Source organism: Lygodium microphyllum, chromosome 7 (genome assembly GCF_053477565.2).
Source record: "Lygodium microphyllum isolate KBCC chromosome 7, Lygodium_microphyllum_v1.1.10, whole genome shotgun sequence".
In the NCBI taxonomy this organism is placed as follows: Eukaryota; Viridiplantae; Streptophyta; class Polypodiopsida; order Schizaeales; family Lygodiaceae; genus Lygodium; species Lygodium microphyllum.
In genome coordinates, this window is record NC_141141.1 from 123,777,233 (window position 1) to 123,790,346 (window position 13,114).

Genomic DNA, 13,114 nt, shown 5'->3' on the forward strand with positions numbered 1-13,114 from the left:
TACTAGTCTACGGGCGGAAACTTGGATGAGTGATCCCTGGTGGATTACTGGATAGCCTTCGGGCGGATTATGAATATGCCTACGGGCGGAACTCCTTGTATTTCAAAGATAAAAGGATAAAATGATAACAAAGAAGTTGTTTGACATTGTTTTCTTTATGTCCTGTGATAAGATTACGTGAAGGAACCAGTGCTTAACAGGGTTAATCAAGGAAGCTGTTTGTTATATGTCAAATTAATGTGGTAGGTAATTACATAACTAAAACAAACCGAGGAAAGTGCGGAGGATGGACCATGGGTCTGTCCTATGGATGGGTGGTTCCGGTTAGCCGGGAACTTTTCTCAAAGTCTTCAACGAACAGAGGATGATCGTCATCACCGAAACAAGTAACGAGAACAATGACTTAGAATTAACCATTACCCGATTCACGTTGTTTTAGGGGAATGGAATGGGACTATGCCTTATGGCAGAGAGGTCGAGCCTTGCATCCCTCTCGTTTCCCATTCTCCTTGAACCAAGTGCAGCGTGAATCCGCTTCAGACCTGGCGTTTCTGCGTAAAGTAGTTCGCTCGGGTCTAACGCTAGTTGCCGCTAGCTAATGACCAAACTAGAAAACCTTAATTCCGGTCGATCCTAAGTGGGAAACGGCCAGGACACTTCCGCTACGTGGCAGACGCGGAAAGACCTAGATTACAAAACCCGTAACATTCCATGGGAGTGCCGGGCGGAGTTCTCTAGACAGCCTTCCGATGGACTACCAAGACGTGTCCTAGAGGATTCTAGTGGACACGTTACAGTTGGTATCAGAGCCGACCAACAATGGAATTGTTTTCATAAGATTTCATTAAAAATGAAGTAAAGAAATTGTTCCTGTCCAACCATTTCCTCATCTTCAATACTGTCTTGCAGAACTACGAGGCGTGGAACAAGTTTTTGGTGTTCCGGATCATGTTCATGACTGCAATGCATTCTCTGCATTATAGGCAGAGAATTGAAATGATGAACATCCTGGAGCAAATGTATAACCCATCACCTTTATATATAGAACGAAGATGGACGGGGTCTTCAGGAATCTACTACATAGCTGCCCACCGGTTCGCTTATCTACAGACCAACCTAAAGAGGATCAAGTGGTTGGAAGATTTGAAAATCGTGAAGCTGTTCATTTTTGTGGAAGCTCACATAAATTCGACTTTGCATATTCAAGGTCGGAGGGTTGAATTGAACTCCTATGTATATGAGGAAGTAACCCGTGTAATTCCAGCTGATAGGATTAAGGTATTGGGCCGCCATGGGAAGTATGGATTCCAGCGGAAAGGATATCCTGAACTTCCGATGAATTATCGATTCCTAAAGATTCATGACCCAAAACCCTACTATTACACAGTTCCTGTAGACAAATCCAATACAATGTTGTTCTCCCCAAACTAAATGTAATGATTGGATTATCATCACTCAAGATGTTGTATGAGGCTACGCCATATAAATATAAATAAGGACTTCTTTTTATCACTATCCGATTGTGCATCAGGATTGTTGCAAAAAGTTAAGTTGCTTCATGAGTTACGAATTAGCTGAACTAAAGATAAGCTAATGTCAATTATCATATAATAATGTTAAGAAAACTTTTACTCCAGGCACAACCCCAGGTACAGGTTCCAAATTCGCCCCCTACATCAAGTACTACTGTGATCCAGGAGAAGAAGTTCCTCCTCAAACAAATAAAGCCACCCGAGTTTGACGGGAGAGGCAGATTCGTCCAATCGGATGCTGAGATTTGGATTGAATCTATGGAGGACTACTTCGAAGCCGCTGGCACTGCACCAACCAATCAGGCCATGCTCGCCAAATTAAAACTCACCGGTGAAGCCAGACTATGGTGGAAACAATGGTCAGGGATCAAGGGATTTCAGAGGGGTCCGTTACCTGGGAGAAGTTAAAGCAAGCTGTGCAAGGGAGATATTTGCCGCCTGCATATCGTACACAAAAAATGAATGAGTTCTATGAGCTAAAACAGTTAGGACTCACCCTTGACGCATACTACTCTAAGTTTGTCTCACTGTTAAAGTATGCGCCACAAATGGACACGACACAGCAGGTGTCCAAATTTTGCACAGGCTTAAATCCACCTGTAAATACCCGTCTCGAATCTATGCGTCCATCAGATCTTCAGGATGCACTCATTCGAGTGGCACCTATAATTCAGGAAGTGCAAGCTAAACCAAGGGGTATTAAGAATTGGTCTTATAGCGACCCGAACAGAGGAGCATTCAGACCCCAGGTTAAGAGAGTTCAAGGCCACAATCAGGGACAAAGGAAGAAAGCAAGGACAAATAACGTCAACAACTTTGTTCCTACTCACGGTAATGGCCGAAACATCCGATGTTTCCACTGCAATGAACTCGGTCACTTCAAAAGGCAATGTCCCAAGCTTAGCGAAGGACTCCGTCAAGGTGCAGGGCGCGGTCAAGGAGCCGCCACCCGTGGTAGAGGAAGAGCTGCCTGCATTATCAATAGGCAAAGATGTGAAGCAGAGGAAGAGGAAGATCCGACTATGGAAGCGGAATTCGAAAGAGCGACGGTCCATGCTGCTTTACACAAGAAGGGGCCGAATCGCCAGTTCTCGGTAATTCAAACACCGTCGGACTATCAAGGTAAAGGTTTCAAAACCTTGATTGATTGCGGCAGTACACATTCCTTTATCTCACCAGCGTGTGCTAAGAGATTAGGAATAGCCACAGTAGAAGCACCTACCCTACTTGTGGAATTGGCAAACGGCCGTGAGGTAACTTGTGCTAGGCAAACTGCTAAGGAGGAGTTCTATCTGGGAGGAAAGAAAACCTCAGTCAAATTCAGAGTCATGAATTTAGGTATCCATGAGTGCCTACTCGGGATGGATTGGCTTAAGCCTAATGACGCTCACATCCACTATGGGAAGGGCCAAGTTTCCTTTCGAAACTCTAAAAGAGAGTTTGTTACAACTCAAGGTGAGGCAGGAGTGCCAAGGATCCAGTTAGCCAAAGTATCGCAGATCATAAAAGGGGTTAGGAAAGGATTACCTGTTTACTTGATCAAACTCAACAAGTTAGATCAAAAGCAAGAGTCTCATGAGGGACCCTCTTGGCTAAAAGAATACGCTGATGTATTCCCTGAGGAATTAACTGAACTTCCACCTCCAAGAGAAGTTGATCATGAAATAAGGCTAATACCTGGAGCTGCGCCAATTGCAAAGAGACCTTATAGAATGTCTATTCCGGAAGCTATTGAGTTGAAGGAACAACTCAAGCAACTGTTAGATCAGGGCTACATCCGGCCTAGCAACTCACCATGGGGAGCTCCAGTTCTATTCCAGAAGAAGAAAGATGGGACACTTCGACTATGTATTGATTACCGTGGGTTGAATCAATCAACGGTCAAGAACAAGTATCCTATTCCTAGAATAGATGAGCTTCTCGATCGCCTTCAAGGTGCAAAGATCTTTTCCAAAATTGATCTCAGGTCAGGTTACTATCAAATCAGGATCAAGGATGAGGATATTCCAAAAACAGCCTTCAATACAAGATATGGGCACTTTGAATTCTTGGTTATGTCATTCGGGCTTACAAATGCACCTGCCACCTTCAATAGATTAATGCAGGATATTTTTAGACCATATCTTGATGATTTCGTGCTTGTCTTCTTCGACGACATTTTAGTCTATTCTAAACAGGAAGAAGATCATGAACCTCAACTACGGATTGTTTTGGAGACAATGAGGTCTCATAAGCTGTATGCAAAAATGAAGAAGTGTGCATTCTTCAAACGTCAGATTGAATATCTAGGATTCATAGTATCATCAGAAGGAATATCAGTAGATCCAGCCAAAGTCAGAGATGTGCTTGAATGGCCAATACCAGTATCCGTCAAAGAGATACGCAGTTTTCTTGGCTTGACAGGATGGTATAGGGTCTTTATAAAAACCTATGCTTTGAGTGCAGCACCTCTTACCGACTTACTAAAGAAGCAGACTTCCATTACATGGTCAACTCCCGAGCAAAATAGCTTCGACCAATTGAAGCAATGTTTGGTATCGGCACCTATTCTGAAACTTCCTGACCTCAATAAGGAGTTCAAGGTAGTAACTGATGCCAGCATTCTTGCCTTGGGGTGTGTTCTTATGCAGGAAGGTCATCCAGTAGCATACTCTTCAAGGAAATTGAAGAGTCATGAAAAGAATTATGCCACGCACGATCTGGAGTTATTAGCTGTCATCCATGCTCTAAAGCTTTGGAGACACTACCTGTTGGGTAACAAGTTTACTCTAGTAACAGATCATAAGAGTCTCAAATGGATTTTTACCCAGAACGAGCTCAACATGAGGCAACGTCGATGGATCGAAGTATTGGAGGAGTATGATTTTGAAATCAAGTATCGACCAGGGAAAGAGAATGTAGTTGCCGATGCACTCAGTCGCAAGGCATTCCTAAATTCCCTAATCTTGCAGAAAATCCATCAACGGCCAGATCTCTGGCTACAAAGGTATCTATGCCAAGCAACCCTATACTCGAACTAGCTAGAGAGGAGGCATGCCATGACTTAGCCTACCAAGCAATGATAAAAGAAATATCTACCAAGGATCAGAATCCGAAGTTACAGGCCAAGTATCATGAATTTTCTATTGACAATGGACTTGTTTATTACAGAACAAGGTTATGTATACCAACAAGTCAGTCACTTAAGCAAAAGATATTATGGGAAGCTCATGATTCCCCTTTCGCAGGACATCCTGGCTATGCAAAAACTCTTAATGCAGTTAGGAAAAGCTACCATTGGGAGAGGCTCAAAGGTGACGTCCTCAAATATGTCACTGAATGTTTGTCTTGCCAACGTATCAAGGCTGAACATGTCATGATGCCAGGAAAATTGCAACCACTTGACATTCCCCAAATGAAATGGGAATTCATCAGTATGGATTTTGTGGTGGGCTTACCCCAAGTCCAAGGAGGGTACAACTCCATTATGGTTGTAGTTGACATGCTTACTAAGGTTGCACACCTGATTCCAGTAAAGACAAACTATAAAGGCTCCGACATTGCTAGAGTGTTTATCAAAGAAATATTCAAGCTACATGGGCTACCTAGAAGGATCGTTAGCGATCGAGATTCTCTTTTCACTTCACACTTCTGGAGAGCTATCTTTGAAGCTATTGGAACTCAGCTCTGTTTTAGCACTGCCTACCATCCCCAAACGGATGGACAAACAGAACGAGTAAATCAAATCATTGAGGATATGCTTAGGGCTTACTGCTGTCAAGAGCCGAAGAGGTGGATTCAATACTTGTCGTTAGTAGAATTTGCTTACAATGCTTCTTACCAGCAGAGCATTCAAATGACGCCTTTCTAGGCATTGCATGGTCATGATTGTCGAAATCCCCTAAATTTTTCTGATCCTACCCTGAGAGTGGAAGCTTCAAGACAAATGTTGGAGGACATGGATGACCAAATAAGGTCAATAAGACAAGACATACAAGCAGCCAAAGATAGACAAAAGGCATATGCGGATTTGAAACGCCAAGAGAGGGTCTTCGGAGAAGGAGACATGGTCTTCATTCGTGTACGGCCGAAAAAGAGTTCTTTATCTCTAGGTGAATGCAAGAAGCTAAGTCCAAGGTATTGTGGACCGTATAAAATCCTCAAATGCCTGGGACCCAATGCTTATAAATTGCAACTTCCTGATAACCTAAAGGTTCACAATGTGTTCCATGTTAGTCTCTTTAAAAAATATGTACCCAACCCAAATCATGTACTTGATGACCAACAAATTGTAATGCCTAGTCAAGGAGTCCTTGAACTAAGACCGGAAAAGATTTTAGATGTCAGGGAGAGACAATTGAGATCTAGAACCTTGAAAGAATGCCTCGTCCAGTGGAAAGATTATCCCGAAGAGGATGCTACCTGGATGGATGAAAGCTCTCTCAATCTTCAATATCCCCAGTTTATCTCGAGATGAGGACATCTCGATTCTTCTAAGGGGGAGAGAATGTAATATTTCCGCGCACTGCGTACCGTAAATATTAACTTCCCGCACGCCGTGTAAACCCTGTGCAAAGGTTATCTCTTGCATTGAAATTATTGGCAATGTAATGTGTGACCCGCACGCGTGAAATGGGGTCCTCCGCATTGGTAAATCAAAACCAGGAGTTCAAAACCGCAAGTCTCACAAAAACACCCTCTTGGGAGGGACAATTTAAAATATTTAAGGCAAATTTTTTTAATTATTATCCCTTCCCCCAGCCGATGCATGGCTGGAGGAGAGGGAGTGTGGGAGGGGGATGGCCAAGGGGGAGTGAAGTCGGACTGCATGAGGGGGAGTCCTCCACGTGTGTGGAGGCCCTCTTCCCCACCCCCCCCAAGGCCTATAAAAACTCCCCCCTCCCAAGGGAGAAGGGAAGGAGGGCGACCGTGCTGTGTAAGGGAGCTGGCCGTGTTGCAGGAGGAGGTCGCGTGCTGAAGGAGAGGTCGCCATAGGGGGTCGCCGTGCTGAAGGGGAGGTCGCGTGCTGAAGGAGAAGTCGCCGTAGGAGGTCGCCGGCTGAAGGAGGATCAGAAAAGAAGGAGAGGAGACGTGGCTGCCGCCAACGCCATAGACCAGGGCGGCGTGGGAATAGAGGGGAGGGAAAATCGCTGGCCGCTGGGGAGCCGCCGACAGGCCGCCGCCATCCTCGCCTTGTTACGACCCTTCCTAATCATTGGTACCCCCCCTCCTCATCATCGCTGCTGCCCAGAAGCTTCTAAGGGGGGGCTTCCTTAACCCCCCTTCCCACGACATCTCCCCAAAGGTCCATTCATACCCCCTCCCCGGGACTTTGAAGAGGAGAAGGTGAAGCCCATAAAGACCTCCCACAAGACCCTTCGAAAGAGGCTTTTCGCAAAAAGACTTCAAAGCCCACAAGCCATACGTGAATCAATTCCGTGCCAAAAGAACTCATAAAGCCCTCTTCCGCAAGCACCATTTATCCAAATCCCGTAAAGGAATCTCCTACGTACAAGGGAAGAAGGCAAAGGTCGGGAGGTTGCATGCCAAGGCAAGTCGATTCGTAGGCCGCAAAAGCTAACCAGAAGCCGAGACCACGCCTACGATGGCCCCAAAAAGGACACAAGATGCGACTGCGGGAGGTTCATCTCCGAGCATACAAGTGGATATCTCTCCGAGCCCACAAGTCCAGGTTCTTTCAAGTTATTTTCGCTTAAAGAAATGATTAGGTGCGCTTAGTTCCATAGGGAAGAATGCATTTTACGCTTATTTTTAATGCATGTGGCAGTGGTAAAAAGACATTTGATAAAGTATCCCTTGAAATGTTAGGCAAGGTTGAAGTAGGTCTTGAATTCGAAACGGGTTGCCCGCCTTAGGAGACTAGCTGCATGATGCTATTTTGGTACATTATCAAAGTAATGAGTCTAAACATATATTACTTAGGCAAAGACATGGAATTTATAAGTGCATTTTTTCTTCTTAGACATGGTAGGAATCTTTTGTCTAAGCACATAGCCATACATGATTTGCATTAAGCATAATAATTAAAAGGTATCAGAAAAAACCTCCTAGATGCATGGCACTTGTTTTCCTTAGGTTGTGACCAACGATGAGCGTGAGAGGATGTCCTAAGCTATAGGTTAGTCGTTGGGACCTAAGGGGAAAGTGTAGTGAGGAATGGTACATCCTGGAACATAAAATATTGGTATCTTGAGAGGAGTTTGTGCTCATTTGTGCTATATGTTTAGTAGTGCATCAAAGGGCCAATCCCTGCGATGTAGGAGAGCTACAATGGGGCTCCGAACTATTAGTTAGTGGAGTGCCTCCGTATGTGTGTGATTGTGGCATTGCCAATGTGTAAGGGTTCTCCCTCTGAGGAGTTTAAGGGTTAAATGTTGGACTATAAACTATAAACGCATAGATTAAGCTTTAGGACAGTTTGTCCTTTAGCATTATATTGACACTCCTAGTCCGCGAGGCCGTGAGGGTGTTTGTGTGTCATGAGCATGAGGTTCGGCTAGTGCTATAGCTAGTGTCGGCCCATTTTAGGTCCCATCAGTGGTGCGTCTGCCGGGAGCTACCGATAAGTGGCGGTCTCCGAATTTTGGTCTCATAAGGGACTTGTTAGCTTTATTCTATTGGTTGATAACCGCCTTGAAGTGGTGGATATCAAGTTAGTCTGATAAAAACCTTGGTCATCAGTATGACAGTCAATCCAAGAAATCCCCAACACCCAAAGGATACTTTGTCTATCTTGAACAATCTAGTGGGATCTTTGACACGTCGGGTGATTGACTATTTTATCATTTGCCCTGAAAGTGATACCATGCTTGAGTTTGGGTCACTATTATGGGAAAATACCCATGGAGCTACTTCCAAGATTAACAGCCCATGGAGATTAGAGAAAAGGGAAAGTGAAAATATGCTAAGATGACACAATCATTTATGATCATTCATGATGATAATGTCGTAGAAAAGACTATGACAATGATGGTTAATATGCACATAGGAGGACATGATGATTATGATCTAAAGATACATCCGATGCTAGTGCCCGACGCATTTGGGTACCGTAGTGTGATTGCCAAGATCCATAAAGCATTGGATGATGTCCATGTGTGTGGAAAACCATTGTTAGTAAGGAAGACTTCATTAGGACCTATCCTAAGTTATGGCAAAGTGGTGGCAAATGAGAATAGGCTTACTAAAACACCACTAGTAGATGATGGGATGGATTCCCTATTGCATAATGTTGGACTCCCTAAACCACTTTGTGAGTTGGCGGAAAGGGAAGCTCATGAAATTAGTGACTCTTCCACACTAGTAAAGGTGGAAATGGAAGAGATTAAAGACCCTAACACACTGGTATTAGGTAAAGAGGAATACGAAGATTTTGATGATCCATTCTTGAACCCAAAAGGAAGGACTAAATGTCCTCCTCTTTATAGGGATCTCCCAGTGTTTTATGGGTTGCCAGATGAGGATCCAATGATTCATTTAAGAGAATATGACCTAACTTGCATTGCAAGTGGGTTTGACGATATACATCGGATGCTCGTATTCCCAATTACCCTAAAGGGAGAGGCAAGGAAATGGTACTGGAGCCTCCCAAGAGGGTCGATCAAATCATTTGAGGAGTCTTGTGATAGATTTCTAGATGAGTATGAAAAGAAGCTCCCTATGATTCAGGTCTTAGGGCAGCTTATGCAGTTTAGAGAGGAGTCTTATCCTTCTGTTAAAGCGTATGCTAGAGCCTTTGATAGTAATCTTAGGCTTTGGCCAAGAAGAGCCAGTGCACAAACCAGATGATGTGCTATGTGTCTTTCTAAATGGTTTAGAGATTAATACGCAAATCCAAGTGGAACTGCAGAATCCTAAGTCGTTAAGGGAAGCAAAAATGCATGCCATTGATTATGAGGGTCATATTCAGAGATGTTGGGAAAAATTTTGGATTTTTCCCCGCTCAGTACTTTGCATCCTAGCTTCCAACCATTTCTGCAAGAAGACAGCTCACTTGTTGATACCAAGGTAGCCTATGAGGGAAACCTTGGTGGCCAAAATCTCAAAGCAGAAAATGGCCATCCTATGCATAGTGATGACATGCCTATCAGTGAAAAGGTTCCAAGCCATGTAAGTCCCATTAGGGCTTGCAACACTTCCACGAAAGGTAGTTGTGATGGCAATATGGATAGACCCAATGGGCCTATGAGTGCTGATAAGCATTCTGTGTGTGGTTCTAATTTTGTTGCTAGTAAGGCTCTTGAGAGACCTTTGGTGTCAGAATCCTGCTTCCAGGTGGATGTTGTTCCCTTTAGCGAAAGCATGGTTCTTATGGGAAAAAATTTGCAGTATGGACATAAACAAGTAAAGACATCTTTTGTAAAGAGGATGAAAAATGCTAAAAGTCCACCTGTGCTTCACAAAGGTCATAAGGATGTGAGGCCATTTGGCCATAGGGATAAATTTACATTGAGTTCGTTAGACCAGTGCAACAAATCGAGGGAATGCAAGAATATTAAGGGAAATGTGAGATGGGTTTGGAGACCCAAAATCTCCAAAAGTATAGTAGGAGTGTCGAATGCAAGGCCAAGGATCCCATCTGGATATATTCTATTGAACCCCCAAGAGGATAAGATTGGATATACATCTGACAATATACACTGCCTTGGGATACACCCATGTGATGTGCCTAGGCTTGAAGCTCTACCTAGTTTGGGTCGCAATACTGATTTATGTGAAAACCCGAATGGGGAGGGTTCAAATGAGCACAAAGCTATGATTCTTTCTGCCAAAGGAGCCACTTAGCCGCTTGAATGACTAGTTTATTCAGATGACAATAAATGTGGGACATGTAAGCCCACTGAGGCCGTTCATTCAGCTCATAGTGCCCAAGAAGGGATCGGCCTTATTGATGAGTTATTTGTGGAAAGGCTTGGATTTGTAGCTATACAAAAAACCTAAGATCAAAAAACTACAAGATCAAGCTTTTAGCTAACTTGTATGAGTAGCATGGGGCTAGTCGACCTATGATATGCTATCCTTGGCACCCTGGGTAGTCTGATAGGGTGTGATGGATATGCCAAGGATATCAATATTACGTGGACTAAAATGACCTATCTAGTTTTAAGCTAGGAAGGCTAGATGCTTTGGATATTACGTCCAAATTTCATTAGGCCAAGAGGGCCAGTTGTCTGTTTAGTACAGGTGTGTTTAATGGTTTTTTGTTTTAGTTTTGTGCTAGACAGGTTCGAAAGAAGAGCTTGGAAGGAGCTTTTGTTGCGCGGGAGCTTCTTAAGGCCCTATCTAGGTGATATTTCTCCTTTATGAGTACCTTGTTTTTATGCTATTTGTGTTTGTGTACTTGTAGGGGATTTTTTGTTCTTTTTGGGGACCGGTGTCCAAGGCATGAAGTCCCAGGTTTAGGTTAAGTATGTCTGAGGGAGGTTTGAGTAGTCGTTGCCTCTTGTAAAGACATTTCCAGGCATCGAAAGACCTATTTTGGAAGGGAGTCCTAGTGACCCTATTCTGCTAGCCTACTAGGCAGTCATTTTAGGAGTTCTTGTTAGTTGTGAGGCATTTAGAGAAGCCTGCCAAAAGGGAAAAAGGATGATGATAGAGACGAAAAGAAACCCAGAATATCTTAAACAAAATAAGTATATACAGAGGTGTATAAAAAGGGGTTCTAACCCCCTAACAAAATAGAAAAGAAAATAAAGGAAAATTTATAAGCAGTTGCTCATTGCCTTGTGAAGGCCTGGTAGGTTCCTGGGGACGAGTCAAACCCGGGGCCGATGCCTTGTCTTCCTAGGGGTGGCGTCTTGCTGGAAAAGAAGGAAGTAAGGAAGGTTGGAGCGAAAATAAAAGTGAGCCTCAGAAAAGGATTAAGTGTCGCCTTGCGAGGGCTTGGTAGGTTCTTGGGTACTGAGACACGACCTAAGGCCAATGCCCTATTCTCCTTGGAGCACTACGCTCAGCTCCCTCCTTTTTACACGCCCGAGTATGGTGAAAATAAAAACCTCAAAGAAGAAATGTGCTGAAAGAAAATACTTGTGGATTTTTTATAAATTTTCAAACTGCCGTGTGAGTTGTCAAGAGTTACCAGTCGATGCGGGACATAAAGCCGAATGCGCAGAAATTTGCAACACTCGAATCGGAGCCAGGACAGGGAAATGGCCACAAAATGGTCAAGATATGAAAAGGTGGACACTTGGGAGGCCAAAATTGGACATGCCTTTTGAGTTTGGATTCCCCCCCCCCCCCCCCCCCCCTTCAAAATTTTAAGCATACAAGATGAAAAAACGTTGAGAGAGAAGATGAAGAAGGAGGAGATGGAGGCGCCATCTTCACGCCGAATTTTGCGGCCTCTCTCCTCTCTCTCATGATTGGGGGGTTGCATACAACCCATGGAACAGATCTTGGGCCTTGATTTCCCCCTGTGGGCTGAGCATGAGCATATTGCCATCCTTTGCTCATACAATGGTGGCCTGAATGAAGAATTCTGATTCTAGTCTTTCTCTCTCCTCCCTCTCTCTCTCCCTTAAGGGGTTGTTCTTGTGTGGAAGAAGACAATGAAGAATGATGGAGGAAAGCTTATCCGGATGAGACCGGATTGCTTCCGGATGGATGAAGACTTGAAGAGTGCTGATTTTGAAGATGCTGAGCATTAAATACATGCTGGAAATCAGTCCCATAGCCAAGAACAAGAAACCGAGATCTGAAAATAAGCCGTAATGCTATTTTTACAAAGGAAAATGATCTTTTTATGCTATTTGCTTTATGAAACCTTGTTCATATGGGATGAAAGTTCATTATGATATTGTTTTCCATGAGTTTCAACTGTTTACAACCTGAAAAATCACAAAATATAAGACTACATGGCTGGAATTAGTGTCAAAATACATGAAAAACACGCGTTTTAAGGGTAAAATTGGGGGTTTTGCTATATAAATGAGAAATATGATATGTCACACAAACTAAGTTTGAGTTTTTGCTATTAATGAACCTAAGGGCCACAACCCACAATCAACTTTCATTTTCAGTCATTATTTATTAAAGAAAAAATAGGGGAAAATACACACAAAATGGAAAAAATGGGTTTAAAATTAGGAAAAAATGGAAAACGGGCTGAGGAAAATTAGGGAAAATTATATCTATGTTTGTGCAATGTATAATGATGGCAAAGCACGAGGTTGGCCTCGGTTTGTCCTCGTTTCTATGTTTTGTGCGTATTTATCGTTCTTTTAAAAGGGAAAAATGCATAGAAATCCTATCTAACCGATCAACGATGCAAAATGTTAAGAGTTGGATGAAGAGGGGCTGAAACACTGAAAGATAAAGAAAAGAGGTGCCTCCTTTCAACGCAGCATATGCTAGTAAAATTCATGGAAATAATGCTTTATGCACCATTCACGATGCTGATTTTTCTTTTGTCTGAGCACATAGCCATACACGATTTGCATTAAGTATAATAATTAAAAGGTATCAGAAAAAACCTCCTGGATGCATGGCACTTGTTTTCCTTAGGTTGTGACCAATGATGAGCGTGAGAGGATGTCCTAAACTGAAGGTTAGTCGTTGGGTCTTAAGGGGAAAGTGTAGTGAGG